Source organism: Alligator mississippiensis, chromosome 1, assembly GCF_030867095.1.
Source record: "Alligator mississippiensis isolate rAllMis1 chromosome 1, rAllMis1, whole genome shotgun sequence".
NCBI classification, from domain to species: domain Eukaryota; kingdom Metazoa; phylum Chordata; order Crocodylia; family Alligatoridae; genus Alligator; species Alligator mississippiensis.
This window is the reverse complement of record NC_081824.1, coordinates 268,809,658-268,833,557: the sequence shown is the minus strand read 5'-3', so window position 1 is coordinate 268,833,557 and position 23,900 is coordinate 268,809,658.

Sequence of the window (23,900 nt, the reverse complement as noted above, 5' to 3'; positions counted from 1 at the left end):
CTACCACCAGATTACCAAGCATGTACTACAGAGGCCCCACGTTACTTGGTACCTTCTTTTTACCCCGTAAGTATTTAAAAAAGGACTTCTTGTTATCTTTGATCCAGGTCGCTAGTCCCAGTTCCATCTCTGCCTTAGCCTTCCTAACAGCCCCCCTACAATCTCAACAATGGGGGTATAATCCTCCTCGGTGATGGTCCCTCCCTTCCATTGGGTGTACGCCTCCTTTTTGGCTTTAAGACATTCCTGGATGCTTTTGGTGAGCCATGGGGGCTTTTGAGCACTCCTGCCCCCTTTGATCCACATGGGGATTGTCCCCGTTTGGGCTTGGAGGATCATCTCCTTAAGGAACAACCACTCTTCTTGGACTCCCCTCCCCTCCAGGGCCTCAGTGCCTCCCCGGCTAGTCTCCTTACCTCATTGAAATCTGCCCTCCAGAAGTCCAGGGCTGCTACCTTGCTGCAGGCCTTTGCCAACCTGCGCTGGACGGTGAATTCCAGTAGGCGATGATTGCTATCGCCCAGGTGGTCAAGCACCTGCAGTCCCCTCACCAGCTCATCGCTTGTGGCCAGGACCAGGTCCAACAAGGCATTTCCCTTGGTGGGATTGTGCACCTCCTGGGTTAGATGGAGGTCCTGTAACTTGGCGAGGAACCTACATGAGCAGTCAAACCTGTCTGACTGCTCTTCCCAGCAGATGTCTGGATAGTTTAGGTCACCCATGATGACCATGTCCCTTGACAAACTGCCTCTGTGAGCTAACCTGAGAATTCCTGGTCCAGTTCTTCCCCCTGGTTAGGTGGCCTGTAGTAGACCCCCACCATTAGGTCCCCTTTCCCCCCAACCCCCTTGTATTCTGACCCAGAGCACCTCAGTCTGCCCTACCTCAGACCCAGTGCTGTTTGCTGAGGATGTGTATTGCTCTTTGATGTAGATCACCACACCCCCACCTTTCCTCCCCATTCTATCCCACCTATACAACCTATAGCCCTTGATGTTTACCACCCAGTTGTGCATTGGATCCCACCAAGTTTCTGTGAGTCCCACTAGGTCTGGGTTTATGTTAGCTAGCAGCAGGGCACGTTCCTCCTGCTTGTTTCCCATACTATGGGCATTAGTGTAGAGGCATTTAAGGCCTCCTGAGGGTGTATGCGCCTCCCCTCCCCCCAATCCCAGGACTATCTGAGCCCCTGTCTCTTATCTGGGTATTTCTTGTGCTCATCGCCGGTCTTGGCTGGGCTGTTCTTGTGGGTGTCTCTTGGTTCGGTGTTCCCTTGGTCCTCCTCCTCTCCTCCCCCAATGATCCTAGTTTAAAGCACATCGGAGGAGATCAGCCAACCACATGCTTACCTTTGGTGGAGAGGTGAAGCCAATCCCACCCGAGCATGTCTATTGTTCTAAAGTATGGGTCATGGTCCAGAAAGCCGAAGCCCGGAATTGATTCAGTCTTTGCAGGTTGGTCTAAACTGTGTAGATTGAACCAATGAGCAAGTGAACAAAACTTCACTTTTGATTCTAGAAATGCAGCCACATGCCTGCAGTGGCCAAGGACAGCAGCTGTGTGGCACTAGAACATGCTTCCCTGCTTGGGTGCAGCAGACAGTTTGGGCCAAAGCTAACCCACCCACCCTGCAAGAGGGGGATTTCTGGGGAGATGTAAAGCATGCTTAGGTGCTGGGGGACTGTGAATTAACTTAAATCTGGAGGGGATCTGAGACATAAATAAACCAGTTTAACGTAAAATAGTGAAGTCTGACACTACAGCCATCCTGTTTTACCTTAAACTGGTGTCAGCCATTTTGAAAGTGGTTTATATGCACTGAAAAAGGGTTCTGACCCCGACCAGAGGGTCAGCAACCTACAGCATCCCATTGGTGGCATGTACGGGGTGCACACGTACCCCCTGAGGTTGGCCGTGCACCCCATGGAAATGCCTGCCACGAAACCAGAAGTGCCCCCCACCCCATCGGTGATTGGCCGCTAAGGAACCCCCTCCTTGGTCAGCGATTGCCCCGCCCAGTTGGTGATCTGGTGTCCCCCCAGACTCAGGAGGCACCAGTCACCCATGCAGCATCCAGTTTTCAAAAGCCCTGCTTTCATTAGAAGAAATTATCTTCTTGGATGAAGGGTGTGTGATAGGAAGAATTTCACAGCAGACTGACTGCTTGTGATACATATTAAGTCAGGGAGTGTTGGGCAGAAAAACAACAGCAAGAAAAAACATAATGATGGCAATCAGAGTACAGCAGAGAAGGGAGGGAAGAGTATAGAAGAAAAGTGAAGGCCTTTGAGGAAGAGATTCTAGAAGATATCAGAGAAGTGGCTAGTCATGCTTAGCACCTGACCAAGTAGGCTGCTATCTATGGAAGCTCTTGCTTCTCTAAACCAGTAACTCTCAAAGGAGCCACCCTGCCCTTCCCTCTGCCTAGAACATGGCAGGGGCAGAGCCTTGTGTTTGACTAAAAAACAAGATGAAGCCAGTGTAATATGCGACTAAAGCCTAGAAATTAGTTTTGCTATAAAAAAAATAGTTTGCATTAAAATTCAGTTTACAAGAACCTTGACTACAACCGCAACTTGACACCCCCTTAGAACAAGGTGTTTTATTGTTGGTGGTTTCTGTTTTGGGGTGGTTGTTTTTTAAGATGGACAATTTTTTAGCTGTTCTCAAAATGTCCAAAAATATCCTGGCTATGGGTATCTCCTTGTAGGCTAATTTCAGACAGAATTCTGCAGTGTCCCATAAGACTATGCTGAGGGAAAGGAGATGAAGAAGGATTTTTATCAACCCTTTCCATTCCAAAAGCATACAGAAAGCTACCTCCCTGTTGCTCCTCCTCTGTTGCCTTAACTGTCTAGATCAGCTATTGTTATTTGATCCCTATATGCCTTATGACATACATCCAAATGTGTTAAATCAGCACGTGCTGGGCCTCTCTGCAGCAGCATTAAGCCTTTCTGAGCCATTCTGCCTTGCTCAGGAGGAGGAGTGCAGTTGCTTAGAAATACTGAATTCTGAACTAAACAGAATGAGAGAGAGGAGCACATTCTTGTGATTCATTATGTAAATTATTAAATAGTGTTTGATATGTCCTTTTAATATTACTATTTAATAATGGTTAAATATAGAATAGTTGATTAATTGTATTCTATAGACTACTTATCGATTTATAATCAATAGACTACTAATTACTTTTACTTTCTCATGGTTTTCAAAAAGTATGCTTTTTGTGATGCATATGACATTCTAGAATTCTAGTTTCTTTTGGCACCATCAAGGAATTTTTTTTCCTCTGTTAGCTGTTAGCACTAGTTGCAGACAAAGTGTCCCAAACTTCACTGTTTACCTCAGGAAGCAGTGCTACTGAGGGACAGCAAGAGATGGATCAGGGCATTGGCATTGGGCAAACTTGCCCAATACTGATTACCATCCTAAACAAAAGTCTCAGAAAAGGTCTTATAGCTTTGTTCTATGAATACTCAGCCCTAATGAAACTGTATTCAAATATACTCAGTAATAGTTTTCATTTTAATTATAATATGCATTAATTACCATATTATTCTTTGATGTGTGAGAAATGGCTTGCTTTACCCTTCCTCCCCACCCAAACACCCTCAGAAAAGTTGAAGGTCATTATTTTGATGTGGTAAAAGGGGTCCCATCATTTGTTAATCTGCCTTACTGTTCTCATGCTTTATAATTAAAAGTCTTTGATATCTGATTTTTTTTATTGTTTTAGAGACATTAATTAAACAGCATTTTAAAATAAATTGTTAAAGAAGCATCTTTTAGAAAACATGCATTTTACACTGAGCTGTACTTATTTTCTTGCACATTGTTTCTACAGGGGGTGCTTTATTGCAGGGGTGCTCTTCTGGCCACTGGTTCTCCTCAGGCATTCAGAAACTTGATGGTGGGGGAGCAGTTGCAGCATTCATTGCCATTCCTCTGCTGCCAAATTTCTGGACCTGTGGGGAGCCCCACAGGCCAGATGATGTGGCCCTACACACCATATTGCACCAACATGTGGTCAGACCCAAGTGTTCAGGGTTGGGCCAACATGTGGCTGGACCCAGGCAGATGGGATTGGGCCAGTATCTTAGATGTCACCCTCAGAGTGACCCCACGTGCAGACCCAGTGTGGGATCCGGCATATGGACCAACCCTGTGCCACTCACCTGGCTAAGGACCAGAAGGTTAGGCGCCACTGCCTTCCTGTGATCCAGTGCTCTATGGAAAAAATAGATTTTCCCTGTTTTGATTACACAGGAAGCAGTGCCTTATTGTGCTACAATGCTGGCATGTTCCTGGCATGGTTTGATTCATACGGAACTTCCTGTACTCAGTGGAAGTTGAAGGTCCTTAACACCTCACAGAAGAGAGTACAGCACCAAGCCTATAGTAATTTATGGTGAATATAATTGACTTGGCTGAAATAAGAACTGACCCACATCTCCAGCCTCTTTCTTTAACTGAACCTTTGTTGACATACAGGAAAGTCTTGTTCACGTTTTCACTTTATGTGCTCCTGATATGGAGTCAACAGCTTAAGTGCTGCTGAACACTGCAAAAGGGCTTGTATTAGATAACTACCTCATGAACATTTTGGATAGTACAGGTTAGGGTGACTTATAATAATAGGCAATAGGTAGCATCCTAAATAGTCAACAGTAAACTAATCCCAGCTTCCATTCTAACCTTCTCTACTTGTTGAGACAGAATTTTCCATAAATCTGGAAAATTGTAGTGTTTATCTTCTCCATCTGTACAGCTATTTGCTGGGAGCCAATACAAGGGTGTTTAGCTTTGACCACGCCTGCTGCTAGTTTTAGGATTTACCAAAACCATTTACTAGGGATGTTTGGTATCTTCACAACAGAGGGTTTAGAATCATAGAAAATTAGGTTTGACAGGGACCTCAGGAGTTCATCTAGTCCAACCCCCTGCTCAAAGCAGGACCATCCCCAACTAGATCATCCCAGCCAAAAGGTTTTGAGCTAACATTTTGTGGCAGAATCACCACATTTTTTCTCTCCACTAAACACTTGAATGCCTGAAAACTCTTCTTTTAGCAGGGTTCTCACTAGAACTGTAACATCTGTCCATAGCCTCACATGGTGGTATGGTGCCCATTACCATAGGATTTGAATACATGTCAATCATTAACGTATTTTTCCACACAACATCTCTGATGTAGGGAACAAGGAACAATGAGGCAAACTGAGAGCGTACAGAACGTCTAAGGTGGTACAGGAGATTTAGCAGCAAGCTTAGAGTTTTGCTGAGCCTGTTTTGTGAGATCAGCCCTTCTATTCATAGTGATAGTTTGGCATTTGAGAAGGGAGCCAGAGGACAAAATTGGAGGCAGTGGGAAAGGTTAATTACAGGACGATTTGTGGGCCTACCTACTCTAGGTCAAAGAACACCATGGAAAGTTGTGGCCTTGTCTAGAAAAATACGTCCTAGAGGGCAATAGAGCTAAAGAGAAAAAAGGTGAGCGATTTGATGGCTCAAAACAGCTGAAGTGCAATATGTGCAGTCAACAAATAAGAACATTCTGAAGGATGGCACAGAGCTGAGAGAGAGCCCAACTCCAGAGCTGTAATCCTCAATCTGGCAGACTCCTTCTGTGGCTTGGGGCAAAGCATTTAAACTCTGATCATGGGCTTCCTCATCCAAGAAGGGCGGGGGCCAAATAGGAGCAATAACACTTCACTTCATAGGGATATTTCGACAAATTAATTAGTCTTTGTAAAGCACTTTGAAGATGAAAAGCAGCGCAACATTGTGTGTTCTAATGAACCAAATTTCAGAATGCCTAGCTGAACTCGTAAATCTTTTGATGTCAACTCATCGCTAAACTGCCTGGAGAAAAGACTAGTCACTTCCTTGTTGCTCTTGTACTTATTTTGCGCGTGCATGTTTTTATTTTTTGTCTTTGACATCTGTAATTTTGCACAGAAGATGTCCTTTTGTGAGGTATTTTTGATTCACTACAAAGCAAGACCCTGTCTCCAGAAAGCAAAAAGTTCAGGTGAAGTAGTTGAAGGATAATGTTTCACAGAGCATTTAAGTGGTTTTAATGGGGGAGGGGCAGGAGGAATAGCAAAAAGAAGTAAGAAGCTGTAGGAAACTTTCAAGAAAAGAAAACTGGTTCTTAATATTGAGACTTATGAAGAATAAGACTTCGGGGAATAAGTTAAAATCTTCAACAATCGGTTGTCTTAATAAATATATGTTAGATACAATTGCTTGTAAAAACACCTGCAAATTACATGTTCCCAGGGAATAGGTAAATGAATTATTTTTAATAATATAAGGAACTCAGTGGCTTGGAATGTCTTGGAAAGGCCCATCACTTGGGCAGTTGTACAGAGACAGAGAACCCAAAGCTACCAGGTATCGAGTATCCCAAATTGCCATCGTCTCTTTTGGAGGTTCTGGATGCTAGCCTTTTGCAGAATTACATGCATGTTGTTGGCTTCTGAAGGATGTGGCAAGATATTCTTTAAAATTCTTATGTTGATAGAGATAGGTGAGAAAGAGACTGAACATCATCCTGTTTCATTTTACCTGTCCAAATGGCAGTTTTTGGAACTGACACAGTTTGTGATCCTTCTGTCCTTGCAGTATGGATGCATGTTACTGCCAAGCATGTGCCTGCGCTCTGTAAGCAGGTATGCACATGCCTAAAGATAAGCCTCTAAACAGCAGCCTGTCAAACACCAGGAAGAGGAGTGGGGCCCTTCCAAGTTTGAACTCACCCAGGAAACAGGAAATAAAAACTATCAGCATCCTCATCCAAAGGGAGTTTGAACCTGTATCTTGTAGACTTCCTAGCATAGTGTTTAAACCATGAGGCTGCAGGTCATACATTATACATGTCCTTCTCCAGTCCTCCTATTGAAGATAAGCCACTGTACTCTGCATTTAATAGTCATTGGATAAATAGGATGGAGAGTAGAGTGGATGTTTCTACCCTACTGCAGGCAAAGGTCCAAGCTGGACCACAGAGCCTACCTCTTTTTGGGGTAGTATCTCTCACTTTACACCATCTGCCCTGTTTTCTTGCTCCTGGTCCCACATATTTCCCTATCTTGCTGTCAGGGGTGACAAAGAGGCCAGCTTCAGAAAGGGAGCTGGAAAGTGATGATGCCTAACCTGTGGCATGGTGATTGGTATGGTCATGTTATCTGGCCTGCAGTCATACAACCTGGTCGATGGGGCTCTCCAAGAGTCCAGAACTTTGGCAATTGGGGAGGATTGGCAACTAACAGTGCCACTGCTCCCCTACAGCCAGGCCAGATAATATAACCCCATGCATGTGATCTAGCCCATGGGAATCGAACTGGGGTCAGGGTGATGGACCCAATCCATCATGTGCAGGATTAGGGTCAGGACTGGGGATGGGGCAGCAAGTTTGATCCGGTGCATGTGGGGTTAGGGCCAGGGCCAGGGCAGTGGCTTGATCTGGCCAGGGCCCAGTCCAGCGCAATATGGTGCATGAGACAGGAGCCCAATCTGGTTTGTGCACCGGATTGTGCCTGTGGACTGACACTACACCACCCATCCAGCCCATGAGGCTGAGAGGTTGGGCACCACTGAGTTAAGGTGGAGCACCATCTGTGCTAGGAGACTGGAGAGAGACTAGTGATATATCCCCTGGGGGAAGGTGAACTACAACCAGTGTCTCACACTTCTTGAGTGAGTGTCCCCTAACACTAAGTTGCTGAGACTAAAACATAGAAGGCTTTTTCTTTCCCCTCCTTGATGCTAATCATGGGCTTTATCTACATAAGATTATGTGACTTGCTCTCTCTCAGTGTACATATGTATAGATCTGCATACCTGCCTGGCCAATGCACAGCCTACTGCACTTGTTCATAAGCATTGTGGATATTATGCACTGCATAGTGGGAGCATATGCATGTCCCTCTGACATCGCATTAGGTCCTGTGCAGTCATTTAGCTAAAGCAAGTACTAAATGACTGCTCAGTACCCACTGGTATTGCACAGTCCTGGTGGACACAGTTATTTTTAGACACTACATTGCTGTAGCAATGAGCCATGGCAAAGTAGCTCATTGCTACAGCAATGTAGCATCAGTGTCATGGTTTGTGCTTGTCGATGCTATATCGCTGTAGCAACAAACTACAGCAACATAGCATCTCATGTAGACGTGCCCATTGAGAAGGATCTCAAACTACAGTAGCACATTTTTTTAAGTGTTTTATTGTGTAATTATTAAATGGGGAAGAGTGAGGTAGTCCTCTAATTGGTGCAGGGCAATTTGAATGTGCATGCGTTGATTTTAATGACTGAACAGTTGAAAAATGTAGGATCAGAAGTCAGCCTCCTTATTCTTCTACCAAATCATATTAAAGCATACAAATAATAAAAGAAAGAGTTCCCAGATGAGTTCATTCTTCCCTTTCCATTTTTGGCTCTATCTTTCACCATCAGTTCCTCCTCCTAAGTGCTCATTGAAGCCTTGATTCAGCAAATCACTATAGGCACATGCTAAGTTAGGGCTCTCCTGAATCAGGGTTATTATTGCTTAGTTTTTCTTGCCTTAATGCTAGTTAATGCATTTAAAGTGAGGACTCATTCATGAAAATTCATTAGGACTTGAAGAAAGTATACTTGTAAAGGCATGGAAGGGTGAGGTGGGGGGACTGTGAGGTAGAAAGCATTGTCTGTCTGTAAAGAAATTGAACAGTTCTAGGACAGTTTAGTTAAGAAAGATTCTACTCTCACTTCTAAATTAAATAAATTCAACTCAGCAAATCACCTTAAAGGGACAGTTGTGCTGGCAAGGTACAAAAGCAGTGAAGGTTTGTGGGTCTGACTGACGAAATAATGAGGAGTAGTAGGCTTTGGAATTGACTGGAAGCCTCTGAAAAAAAATGCTTTTCTGTGTTTCATTTATAAACTGCACTCTTTTAGTGTAACTTTGTAGCTACATATAATTAACGTAAGAAAACTGTTAAAAATCTTTTGGCAGTCCTCCAGTGACTTTGGTTTCTCACTGAAAGCATGTTTTTAAAAAAAGTCCACAACTTATTCCTGTTCATTCTCAGGTAGGTCTACTCAACTTCACATTCATAATCTGTCCAACCTACTGTACAGTCTGTCAGTGTACTATTGCCAAGTAATCCAAACAGCAAGACATTTCCTGACATGAATAAAGGGAAGGAGAAGAATGAATGAAGCATTTCTCCCTTTTGAGCGTAGCTATAAAGGGCTACACCCTGCATAGAAGAGACCAGATAGGGAAAAAAGGTGGAGGCATTGCTCTCTATGCAAAGGAGCAGTACACCTCCTTGAAGGCTGACATTGGCTCCAAAACTGGACAGCTTGAAATCCTCTAGGTCAAGCTGGGGACAGGGGGAGGGAGACACGGTGAGAGAAACCTAACTGTTGGTGTATAATACAGACAACTAAACCAGGGGGAAGAACTCGATCTGGAGTTCACCTGAGAATTGACTGACATGCACATTACATATTTATCATGGGCAATATTAATGATCCAGACATCTGGGAAGAACGCTTGGCCAAGCTGGATCGGTCACAGTCCTACCTGACCCGTGTTGAGGAGCTCTTCCTAACTCAGAAGGCGCATGAGCCAACCAGAGGTGACTCTCTGCTAGACTTGATCCTGGCCAAAGGAGACGACCTTGTGACTGACTTAAATATAGAGGGAAGTCTGGGCAACAGAGACCATGAAACCATCATGTTCGCTGTTCGACATAAGGCAGACAAATCAGATAGCAGGATTAAAGTCTTGGATTTCAAAAATGCAAATTTCAAAAAGCTTATGTCACTAGTAGGGCAAGGGCTGCAGGACCAGGGGCTGAAGGCAAAAGGTGTGCAAGAAGAGTAGTTGTTCCTTAAGGACATGACCCTTGAAGCACAAAGGAAGTTCATTCCCATGCAGAAAAAAGGTACCAGAAGGGCTGGGAAGCCCTTTTGGCTAAACAGGAAAATCACGGTCCTCTTAAGAAAAAAGAAAGAGGCTAATAAACAATGGAAACTTGGGACAGGCCCCAAGGAGGACTATTCCACGATGGCCCACATTTGCACGGAACAGATAAGACAGGCTAAAGCGGCAATTGAACTTAGATTAGCAATGGGAATCAGGACAACAAGACATCCTTCTTTAGATACATAGGGAAAAGGAGGGAAAAAATGGGAGTGTGGCCCATTGCTTAACAACTCAGGAGAGCTGGTTACCAGTACCCAGGAGAAAGCTGAATTCCTGAACAACTACTTCACCTCAGTCTTTCACCGGACCAAGGGGAAAATCATACCAGGTAGACTAGAGGATGAGCACGGTAGGAATAATCACCTTCCTACTATTGCTATAGAATTGGCATATGACCAATTAAAAAAATTAGACATATACAGGTCAGTGGTACCAGATCATCTTCATCCGAGAGTGCTGAAGGAGCTAGCCGAAGTCGTTGTGGAACCCCTGGCAAAACTCTTCCACAACTCGTGGTGCTCTGGAGAAGTCCCTGAGGACTGGAAGAGGGCCAATGTTGTGCCCATCCACAAAAACGGGAGGAGGAAGGACCTGGGTAACCATAGGCCAATCAGCCTAACTTCCAGCCTAGGGAAAATCCTATAAAAGTTCATCAAGGAGTCTATCTGCAATAAGCTTGCAGAAGGTAAGATTCTGAATGACAGGCAGCATGGCTTTGTCACTGGCAGGTCTTGCTTTACCAACCTCATCTCCTTCTCTGACCCAGTAACTCACCACCTGGACATGAGAGAGCAGATTGGCATTGTATACCTTGACTTCCAAAAGGCCTTTGATCTAGTATCCCACAATGTCCTCTGAGAAAATTGGAGGATTGTGGGCTTAACTCAGAGACAGTCAGGTGGGTGAGAAACGGGCTGCAGGATAGAACCTAGAGAGTCACAGTGAATGGATTTGTGTCATCCTGGCGAGAAGTGGGCAGCAGTGTCCTGCAGGGGTCAGTGCTCGGTCCAGTACTTTTCAACATCTTTATTAACAATTTGAATGTGGGGGTGAAGAGCTCACTGGCCAAGTTCACAGATGACACCAAGTTATGAGGGAGCGTAGTCATGCTTGAAAATAGGCTACAGATACAGGCAGACCTAGACAGGTTAGCAAGTTGGGCAGATAGGAACCTGATGAAGTTCAATGTCAAGAAATGTAAAGTGCTCCACCTCGGGACAACTAACCCCCAACACACCTATAGGCTTGGCGGCATAAAACTGACTAGCATCATGAATGAAAGGGACCTGAGGGTAATAATAGACCACAGTATAAATATGAGCTGGCAGTGTGACACTGTAGCCAGTAGGGCAAATAATACTCTGGCATGCATCAATCGAGCATCTCCAACAAAACCAAGGAGGTGATTCTTCTTCTCTACTCAGCACTGGTGAGACCGCAGCTGGAGTATTGCATCCAGTTCTGGGCACCACACTTTAACAAGGACATGGACAAGTTTGAGAAAGTCTAAAGAAGAGCTACTAATATGATCAGAGTCTTAAAAGGCAAGCCATACAAGGAAAGGCTAAGGGATCTGGGATTCTTCAGCCTGAAGAAAAGAAGGCTGAGGGGACTTGGTAGGCAGCTTACCACTACACTAGGGGAGTACATTAAGGGCTTGGTGAGCAACTGTTCACCAGGGCACCCGAGGGGAAAACCAGGAGTAGTGGCCACAAACTCCTGGAAGATCGATTCAGGCTCAACATTAGGAAAAACTTCGTCACCATCAGGCTGTCCAGACTGTGGAATAAGCTCCCTCCAGAGCTGGTGCAATCACCTACCCTGGAAATCTTCAACAGAAGACTAGACAGTCACCTTGCTGGAGTCACCTGATCCCCAGTTGTCTTTCCTGCCTGGTGCAGGGGGCTGGACCCGGTGATCTTCCAAGGTCCCTTCCAGCCTTACAATCTATAACACTAAGATGCTTGAAGTTCTGACACCACCCAGTAGCCAGTACATCTAAACATATCTCCTGGTACCTCTGTAGCCAGTATCACACAGAAATTAGAATGAAAGTCAAACTCAGTTGGCCTACATTGACCAAAGAAACCCTGATTTTTAAGAGGTAATATAAATGTCAGCCTGTTGTCCAATCAGTCTTCTGATGACTGAAGATTTCCTGTGCCATACCTAATGTGTCATTAGGCAGCTAAATCACTGAACCTTGCAGTCTGGCTGCTAAAAGGAAAACTCCAAAGAGAGTGGGCAATCAGGCAAAGTCAGAAATAACTTGACACTCAGCAAAAGGCTCCTACACATCCACCTTCAGAACTTCAGAAAGAAGTTCAGACAGTAGTCTTGAGGGTAGGAATACATAAACATTCAATATGATAAAAAAGTATTACAAGACAGTCTTTTGGATATAGCTAAGTCACTCTTCCTACTCCAGCTAAAACTTTTTTGAAAGAATTCCATTAAGTACAACATTATTGGAACCTCATAGTTGAAACTGTATTCCTTCCCACACAATCTGAACATTATGGTTTTTTAGAGTCCTGGGCAGCACTCTCTGCATCTTTTTCTTAGCCCTGAGGTTTGTAGTTCCTTTCCTACCTGTCAGCAAAGATTTTAAATTTTCTGCATTTGACTTCCATCAACATTTTTGATAGAAACTGCTGCAAATTTAAGCACAAATATTGCATAAACACACTTTTAAGCAGCATTTTTGTCTACTTATATAAAATACAAACTTTTTTTTGTTGCAAAAATATTTATATATATACTTCTAGGAGTCTCTCTCATGACTGACATGGTTCACTCGACAGTTCAAGCCATATGTTTACAATTACACTGTTATCATTCCCATTACTATAACTGCACCGTGCACCTGTGCTCCTGTGCACCCATATGTCCTCGTGACTGTCATTATCACCTTTAACCATCACAATCACACAGGACCACTTCAGTGTCCCCCCTTCCTCCCCTCCCAATTTGCTGTTTCCCCAGTTATTTCATTTGTCATTGTAATCATCATTGTCACTGTCATCATCTCCATCATCACTCTCTGTGGTGGCAGTCCCGCCTCTGAACAGTCTGTATCAGACTTTTCTCTTCCATATGATTGTTTTCATCTCCTCCCCATTGTCTTCAACTGTCTTTCTGTAGTGTTCCTGCATCTCAGTCCCAAACAATGCACAATATTAGTCTAAAGCCAAAAGGCTCATGATTTACCATCCAGGTCATTGAACTGGGCCTCAGCAGAATCAAGAACATTTCAAGAAATGGTAACCTCACAGCTTAGCACTGTTTGATATGTGTGTGTACTCCAGATACCTCCTATAAAAGAGCTATATGTTAATTAGCCCTCCACTCATGACTGGAATTCATGAGTGCTGGCATCTTCCAAAAAATTATATGCAGATGTGGTGCAGGGCAACCTGGTCTGGCTCCACTTCATGGAGGGTGGGGCCACACTAATCATATATATGACAGGATGAGAGAGGGGTCGACAAAGGGATTCTGGGTGAACTATTTGGGACCCTATTTGGTGATGCTTGTCAAACATTTAAACCTGATGAAGAAACAGAAATCACTGGAAAGGGGAAAGAAAGATGCAGCTCAGCTGCGGGAGTGAAGAGGAAGTATTCGATGCAGGGGTTCACTGTGACTGGAAAAAGAGTCAGCGTTGAGGGGGACAGCTGCAATGACTACCATGAATTTTATTCAGATGGGCTGTACCAACTTATCTGCATGGTAGATTACCATCAGCATATTTGCTCTGTATTGGCCATGTGTTTTATATTCATTCTTGGTATTGGCTACACTTAATTGACTTCATAGTTAGTTTCCATTGCTAAGTATATGCTACTTTTAGCAGCAATTTAATGATAAAGTATTTAAAGTTTCCTTGTATGTGATTATAAGATGATGGTCTTTTTTTCCATGTGCTGACTGGGGGGGAGGGAAACTTGTCTTGTATTTGAGTAAATATGGTATCTATTTTCTCAGTTGCATGTTTTAACAGAAAATTTCCAGTGAGGCAAGAAAGGAAAAACTTCTGATTAACTTTTTAGTATTTAACTATTAACATCTTTTTCAACTATGCTTAAAGACCCTCTTCATAAATGTATAACATCTCAATATGGCCAAAACTAAAGCATAGCAAATAGCTTGTGAAAACCTTCTTTTTGGAATACAGTGCAACAGGAATATTTTAAAAGGATAAGCTGTTCTCAAATCATTTCTCCAACATATTAAGTGCTAGCCTCATTCTTTCCAAAATCCAGCAGGCATATGGACCTGTTTCTTTTCATTTTAAATATTTATATTTATTGCAGATAATCTGAGCAAAATCCAAGTAATCATTTTTGTTTGAATATGCCTGGGACATTTTTATAGTCTCTAGAGCTCGCTATTATTTTTATTTAATCTTTTCCATAAATATGCACATAAAATGACCTCATGATTGGGATCACACTTTTTTTTTTTAATCCTCCTCCTTTTTTCAATCCATACCCTTTAAAGTATAACCCTTTAAACTTTCTGCTTAACCAAAGGCCCAAAAAGTCCCATAGGTCTCTCAGACTAAAATTTACTGCCCAGATGATTGGTTTTTCTCTGTGCCTCAGCTGGAAATGTTCCAGGGAGTTTCAATCCTGCAGAGTTCCTAAAGGGTTTAATCTTAGCCCTGTAAAGCTTAAGATGCCTACAATGTTCAGGCTCCCTGGAAGCCATCATCATTATGTTATCCCTATATTTTTATAATATTCTAAAATTCTGTGTAAAATGGTATTCTATAGCAATGCGTTCTATGCACTAATTAATTAAACAGACCATTTGGTGCCACAGAATTTTTTGAAGTATATGAGAACACTCTGCAGTCCTTCCCAAAAGGCAATGTAATACAGCAGTTAACTTTGAGTTCATGAAGCTCAAATGCTACTGCCCTCATGGAGAGCAGATCATTTCTGAATCCTTAATGGAATTTTCTAAATACTTGCCACAAATCTTCTTTATGCAATTTAGTGAATGATACAATACATGTCTGTATTGTTAATAGACATATCCACTACCAGCAGCATGTAGACACAGCTTGCATTTTACTGAATATTTGTTTCATATAAAAAAAATGGAGCTATTTTCTTTGTCTGGCTATCTGCATGAACACTATAGTTTGTCTGCTGGCTATCTTCTCTGTTTTGCATCTGCATTTTGTCTAGACAGACACACTGATTATATTACGCTCAGGGCATTTTAACAAAAATTATCATAGAAAATGAAGTTACCACTTAAGGATTTAAATTAGAATATGACTAGGCTTATTACAGTAGGGTTGATGTTTTATATATTATCTGCCTCCTTTTATGCATAGGCCTAATTTTTATTGGTAACATTTTGTTTTAGGTATTTGCAATATTATTAGTAAACTGTAGTTTATAATTAGCAGCATTAAATACATGTGCATTCAAAAGAATTACTAATATTAGAAATTATTTTCGTTCTACTTGGAGTATATGCTGCCAAAAAAAAATCCAGAAAAATTCTACCATTTAATTTTTTTCCTGTGGATAATGTTAATCAAATGGAATGCTTCTAACTAAAAGTTAATAACTTAGCAGAGGTTATGCACTTCAATCAAACATCCCATACTTTTGGTGCAGAAACTGTCAAGGAAAAAGGACTTAGCAGAAGGTTATGCTTAATGACATTTCAAAAAGACATTTGTAAAGCTGATATTTGCCAGATGGGTCTTTTATCATGTTTTGCAAAAAATATACTATTGCTATAGGGTATAGGCATTATAGACTCCATGGGCCAAATTCATCCACCTTATTATTTTATTACATCCAGTGGAGATGATTTTAGCCCCACAAAGATAAGGTCTTATCTAGCAAAGTAAAAAACATAAGAATATTTTTATAAAGTTTTTTGTTTTTTTAAATAGTTTCTATTATCAAAGTGTTTTCCTAATGATGATTTCCTGTTTTGTTTTATGAGGCTATCTGATTTTGTGGTGCTGTTACAGAACCTAGCCAGGTTTAGACACATTCAACTAACTCCAGTGTTCAACAAGCTTTAGTTAAAGTGCCCCCACCACCATTTTTCAGTGCAGGGATGCTGATACACATGATGCCGGAGTCTGCTGGTGCACAGTAATTACCATTCTCCAGCAGACTCAATTGAGTTTGCTCTGATGCACTGTAATTACAGGTCTAGATTCTGAGCATGCACAGCAATATAAATCTAGGCATGCTGGCATCTTTCCAGGCCTAAAAGGAGGTGACCGATGAATACAGATTACACTAAGCAGTTCATGTTACTAAGTAAGGTCAGTTCATATTTGTCACATAGGTATCTTTATTCTGCCCAAGCCTTACAGGTCAATCAAGATCTGGCCCTTGGGCCTGGAATATCTAGAATGCCAGTGAGGTTCTCTGCCCTTCATAGGACCACTTTCAGAACCCAATAGGTTAAGTCAAAATGGGGCCTATCTCCTGAGAGGGTTGTCACAGCAGAAGCTTAGCCTGAAAATCAAGGTTTAAATTGGTAGAGGTGTTCATTATATGCAAATCATTCCTGTTCACTCCTCAGCACAGGGGTGGGTGGGGTGTAGACAAAACTAGCTGTTCAAGAGACATCACTAACCTTGTGTTAGGAAGATAACAAATTCCATGTGTGTATTTACAGGGAATAAGAAAAATCCAAACAAAATATCCACTGTATTTTAAGAAAGCTTGCAGTACATATGGTCTCTCGCCATTCTGATGGAGTAATGCCACCTCCCTCACAACAAATAAGGAATGGGACACTTGGAAAAAAACTAAGCTTTATCTATTTTATAAACAGGCAGATTAAGAATTAGATTTGCCTACTATAAAAAATTCCTACAGCATACTACATTGTATTAACAGGCAAATCGCCTGCAAATCAAGGGGAGTGATTTTTCCACTCTATTCAGCATTGGGGAGGCCTCACCTGTAGTGCCGTGTCCAGTTTTACACACCACACTTCAAAAAAGATGTGGAAAGTTTGCAAAGACTCCAGTACAGAACAACAAAAATGATTAGGGGCCTCGAAAGCAAGATTTATGATAAAAGGCTGAAAGTTATCAGATTATTTAATGTGGAGAAGAGAAGACTGGACAATTTGATAACAGCCTTCAAATACCTACCTGAAGGGTGATTATAGGGAAGATGGAGATGGGCTTTTCTCTTGGCCATAAGAGACAGGACTAGGAGCAACAGCTTCACGCTGCAGCAGAGAAAATTTAGGCTGGAGATTAGGAGAAACTTTCTGACTGTGATGGTGGTCAATCATTGGAACAGGCTACTAGAGAAATTTTGGGATCTCCATACTTGGAAGTTTTCAAAAGCAGATTAAACAGACAGTTAGCTGGGGTGATTTGGTCATGGCCAATCCTGACTGGAACAGGGGGCTGGACTAGATGACCTTGTGAGGTCTTCCAGTCCTACTTCTAGTCCTACTTTCCTATGGTATTTGACATGACAAATACCTTTACTAGGGGGGAAAATGGCAATTTCCTGGTTGGACCCAAAACTCACCTATCAGTCAGAGCTTTTAATCCATCACCTTTTTACCAATATTCTTTTATAATCAATTTATTTTTTGCAATTGAAGTTTAGATCTGAAACAGATTAATTGGTATGGTTAAAAAAGTGCTTCAAAACTGAATACTACTGTTTAGTCATCTACTTTGGATCCGCGTTCAGTTTCAGCACTAAACATTTCCAGAAAATTCTTAGCCCTGGGAAAATAGATGAGGAACAGGAACATATAGATGTTCCAGCCCCATAGGTACAGAGATACATAGATGCTGAAATATGTTTGAATCCTGTTTGCTGAGATGCTATTTAAACAAACAAACAAACAACAACCAGAGGCAGACACCCTGCATGGAAAATATCAGGCCAAGTGATTAAATTTGGCAGCATTACAAGCAGCTGAAAACAGGCTCTTGGAAGAGAAATTGTCAGTCATCTTTAGCAATTGCATTACTTATCCTGCCACTAGTAAGCAAAATAGATTTACCTCTCTCTTCACTGTGGGTTTTGTCATTTACTGGACTCGGAGCAGATGAAGGTCTGCTGTATGGCATCACTTGCCACTCATATTGCTGTTTCCTTCATGTCATCTCCCTTGTTCTTGTCCCATGGCACTTGGAAGGATTTTCTCCATAAGGTGCTTTGTGGCTGTGATATGCAACAACAGCAGGAGTGGAAGATCTTGTGGGCTCTTCTGGGGGAAAATCATTGCAGGAGCACTGGTACTTGAAGATCTGCGTGGCCCTTTCTTGCCCTATGTTGCTATATTGAAAAGAGTTTTCTCATTTTTTAACATTTCCATGTCTGAGCCAGGACAGAGCACACACTCTAACTGTTTCAAAACACTATGTGCAGTAAAAAAAAAAAATCAAATAAACACCCAACCCAAAGAGGAATTATTTGTGTACAATGCAATCAGCAACACTGTATGACTAGCTTCTATGTTCTTGTTTGCTGTACCTCACAAGAAGAAAATGAGAACTGGGTAGGAATACTCTGTATTCTGGCCACAGGGATGGTGACAAAACTGTTTGAAGCCTGCATTTTGAGGCACATTATTTATACATTGCATAGTGGAATTAGCAGTTCCTATGCAAGTTCCCTCCATATCAGACAGAGAACTTTGTTGCAAATTAGTTTACTAGGCAGAATGTCTATACACAACTTCATTTCTACCACCATAAATTAGTTCTTGTAGAAAAAAAGCCCAGGACCTGGACTGTACAGACATTCCTCCAGCTCCATGGCTGGAGACCTTCACAGGTAGACTCTCTAGCTGGGGGTTGTGGGTGGGGGGAAGGGGATGGGGGCATTCCCCTCTTCCCTGCCTGGGAAAAGAGCAAGCTGTCAAGGGGGAGTTGGCAACTACTAAAGAGCAGCATCTGCCACAGACATCCCTGAAAGAATGATCCCCATCCTACCACTCAGCTGACTGGTAGAAGAATAGCATTCTCCCACGGTGAAAAGCTTCTTGGTTCTTCCCCACTAATCTGGACCAGTATAGGGAGTGGTAGGGAAAAACACTCAGCTGCTGCTGCAGCAAGTTGTATGGCAGTCTTGCCTTGCCTTGCCTTCACACTGCTTCAGACTGACCCAGAGTAGTACAGCATGAATCAGGGACTTTTTACCATGTCAGTAAGGCTCCTCAGCTTTGCTGCTCTGGCACAGCAACCTGCCTCCATCCCACTCTGCTCCAGGCAGCTGGGCAGCAAGGGAGAGCTGGCAGGGCTGGGAGCTAGGCTTGGGAAAATCGTCTGCATGCCAGGATATCAGACCCTCTGGCTTTTAAACTAACACCCCTACAGCTCAGCTGAGTGGTAGGAGGATGCAAGAGGAAGCTGGCATGTCTAAGTGCTGGGCTTTCAAGCCTTGCAAGCCCAGATTGTAACCTGTACCATTCAACTGAGCAGGGGTAAGCAGGGGGAGGACAAGGGGAAACAGGCAGGGGGTATTACTCCCTGAGCTTCACTCCTGATGCCCAGCAGCCAAGCAGAGGGAGCAGCATGGCTAAGCCCTTACCTGCTTATCACACCAGGAACTCCTCTCCCCTCCCATCTACAGGCAAGGGGGAGCAGCTGCCTCCCACTTCTCCAGACCAGGCAGGCCCTGGTATTAGGAACACAGGAGCCTTACCCTGGCTTCACCCCTCTTGGCCCCGGGAGGAGTTTAACCAGGGGAAAGTGTGCAGATGTTCAGTCTTCTGGAAGAAACTCTCCCAAAAGTGTTTTAGTCCTGGCTGTTCCCAAGTTATTTTTCTCCCAGATGCCATTTTTGCTCTGCAAGAAAAGGCTTGAATGTCTGCACACTTATTTTCTCCCAGGAGAACAGTAATTCTTCCACTTGAAATTAAATGCCTGTACATGGCCAGAGGCAAGTCCTTAAAAAGAAACTTTGACCATCTGAAGACCATAGCATCATCAGCAATGATGATTTGTAAGCAGCCTGAAATGGCAGATGGAGAAGGAATACATCCATGAGAAAAAGGCAAAATTCGTCAGTTTTTCTGCCTGGATCAATAGCAGAGAGCAATATTGCAGCTCCTCATTTGTTTGCTTGTCTTTTGCCCTTACTGCCTTTAAAAAGAAAGAATGTGAACACCAAAATTGATGCTCTGCAATTGGAATTTGGAAGGAATCAAATGGTTGCATAGTTTTCTTGAGTCTGTAGACAGGTCTGATAAATAAAAGCTAACCCTTCTGTGTGCTCTGGAAACTGAGTGTTTCTAATGAACAGCTTAATGAATTGTTGCATATTACACATAAAATTGATTTGGCATACTGTAGTATAAACAAACATTATATGCAAGAGAGGTTATGTATAAGAAGGCGGATATACTGCACTGTATAACAGTACCCTTTGGAAGTTATGTATTATTGGTATTTGTTATAATAGTGCAGTACAGACCAACTAAGAATAAACCCTACTTAGACTCTGGACATTTTTACAGTAAGAGAGAGTCCCTTTCCTTGAAGAGCGTGTGATATAAACAGGACAAATGAAGGGTGAAAAGGGGGAGGGTATGGCCTAGTACACTATGGACTTGGTTATGTAGAAAACTGTATCAGTTAAATTAATTTTAAAACAGATTTTAGTAAATTGCACCTGTACAAACTCACATGGGGTGAGATTTAATAAGTTTACAGCCCATTTAAATCTATTTAACCTAATTTGGAAATGTACTGTTCCCGCAAAGAGTGGGATGAGTGATGATGACACTATCCTATTCCTAGGTTGCTTTGTTGTTTCCTACATGGGCCACATGGTACCCAGCAGTGGCTATCTTACAGGGGTTAGTTTGACTGCAGTCATTTAAAAAATATAGGGGAAGTTATTATTATTGTTTCCTCATAGTAAACTTACTTTAACCTAAAAAGGTAGGGAAGTGGTAGCAATCTTAGCAGGCAGCAACCTAATGCTTCAATATAGGTTTGTAAGTTTCATAGTCAGATGAGAAGCAATGGCACAACTAGGGCAGGGTGAATGGGGCAGCCACCCTGGACAACAACTTGTGGGGAGAATGGGAAGCAAAAAAAGAGCAGCAGCTGTTGCCACTAGGTCTGCAATTGCAGTTGCAATTGATTATAGCGGCAACCAGAAGTCACTTCTGCCCCTGTGCCCTGGGTGACTGGCTGCCTCCCTATGTTGCTGCTCAGAAGTCATAAGAAAGCAGAATTGTTTTCTGGTCATCACGAGCAATTTATTTAAATTTATATATACATATATATTATAGCAGACTCAAGATAATTTATCAAGAGCTGACAGTGATGCAGGTGTCAGATAAATTCAAACCCCTTCTCCAGTTTACCTCACCCCAGTAATTTCTCTCTTCCCTCCTTAAATATCCTAGATACTTTCATATGAAGGTGAGACCGTATTCCTCACTACTCCAGCCTCTGTGTATTCCACTAATCCTTCTATATTCACAGTGCCAGAAGATTACCCCCAGCAGTAGCAGCAGTGAAACTGATCAGAGACTTGCTAATTTCACACAGCTGCTGTTAGGTAAAATTCTAATAGGCAGCTGCCAAGCCTGACTGTGGAGTATGCTGTCTGAAACCCTGCCATGATCCCTCATGTCCTTGAGCCCTGCAGGGTGGAGAAATTACACAGAATTAGACTGTAAAACTGTTTGGATACTGCAGCTAGTACAAAATTCAGTGCCTGTTTATTAAATCACATTTCCTCCAGGAAGTATAATACACCTGTTCCTCTGTGATTTGTACTGATAACCAGCTGATTCCTTAAGGTGCTCATTTAAGTCTCTATAGAACAAAATTATCATTTCTTAGCTACCTAAGAATCTGTTACCTACACCCAGCCCCTCCCTGTTTGATACCATATCGGCTGGTTTGATACCATATCAGGCTCATACTGTAGTCAACAAAGGAGTGATATTTAAGGAAAACTAAAATACAATACTAAAACACTCTAATTTCCAGCAAATAGTATCTTAAAACTAGTATTTAAAAACTAAAGCTATTTGTTAGGCCTGAGGCCATAAGGCAGGGGTGGGCAAAATATGGCTCATGGGCCAGATCCAGCCCACCAATTAATTATAGCCAGCCCTGTGGCGCTCTGCATGGGGCCAAGTCCTGTCCACTACTGCCCAGGGTAGCCCATGCTGAGCTCACTCCCACACTGCTCTGCACCTGCCAATAGCACCACCATGACCCTGGCCCCATCAAACTTGTTAAGCGGCCTAGAAGCTGTAATAATTGCCCGCCCTTGGCATAAGGGAACATCAGATACCCATTATGTGGGCAATTTTTGACAGGTGCTAGCTTTGGCTTGTGATCACAACTAAGGGTAAAAACAATGCCTTTTTTTTTATGGGCAAATTTGAATTTTGTTATCCCCCACTCCAGATTTGGAGACTGAATTTATTGCTTCTTATTTATTGAAAGTGTGTGTTTTTTGACCAAAATGTTTTATTCAGTATTTTGGGGGTTGCAACTTTCCCCCACAATCTTTCCACTCCTTTTTTCCATCTTCCCCTCTGTATTATCCCCCTTTTTTTTCTATTTTGTCACTGGAAAAAAATTTGGAGAAGTTAAATAAACATTTTGTCTATTTTGACAAAAAAAATCAATTGAAATGTATTGACCTACTCTAGAGAACAAGAGCACAGGCAGACTACACTCCTTTTTCAGTTCTATTTCCATGGAAATTGAAAAAGATTTCTCAGCCTTACTTAATATATATGGGTGATTTGCTGACCATTTAGCAAAGTCAGTTTTTTGTATTACAAGAGGCTGTTTTTCAAAGCATGTACTGTCCCCTTTCATTTGCCACAAAAAGGATACTGAGTTGGTATAGTATAAGATTTATGTCATTTTCTGTCATGTTGCAACTCATCTAAACCAATCTGGAAAAAAACTAAGAACTCTCAGTTAGCTCCTTCCAAAATCAGGCTTCAGGCATTGCGAGTATTTTTCGTAGTCTAATAGAGGCCAACTTTGCTTACAAGTCCCTGTTGTTCCTATATTGACCACTGTGGACAAGACCACCATTCTCCCTGTTACTGAGGTGCATATCTTGGGCCTTCCCTTAAACTGAAACTCCCTCTAGATCACTGTTCTCCAACCTTTTTGAGGAGATCACCTTTGGCATTTAGAAGTAACCCAAGATCTACTGTGAGCCGCCACTCCCCTCCCCCCCGCCCAGCCCAGCAGGTAAATCTGTGGGGTGGGAAGCAGGGGAGACAAATCGAGGCAGAGGGAGAAAAAATTATTAGGGGGTATGCCTCCCCAGCAGGTAAGTCTGGGGGAAGAGGCAGGAGGAGGGCAGGGCAGATTGAGGCCCCAGCCCTAGCCCTACTTGCTCCCTCACTGTGGGGGCCTCAATCTGGTCCCCACCCCTTCCCTCCCCTGCAAACTGACCTGCTGGGCTGGGGCATTCGCATACATGTACCTGCACACTCAGCCCCCCACCCCAGCCTCAGATTGACTCCAAGAGGCTTCAAGATCTACCAGTAGATCAAGATCCACTGGTTGGTGACCACTGCTCTAGATTCTCACCTCCAGGCTGTGTCTGTGTAAGGATCATGAAATATTAAATGCACAACCCCTCTGGGTTTGCTATATATATATATATAAACCAGCAATGCCTAGTGTAGAGTACTTGCCATTGTTTGCTTTTGTGTCTAATAATGAATAAAACAATGTCTAAAAATATCCATTTGTTGTTGTAGTAAAAAGATGATAAACTAAAAATGAAAACCTTATAAAGAAAACATTGAAAATCACAGTATATGCCATTATATTGCTCCTCAGTGGCACATCATTCTGTCTGTCCAACATTAAGCAGCTAAGTCTTCTGCAGGGGAGGAGTGGGGGGGCATAGATAACCCTGTACAGTACCCTTAAGGGGTACC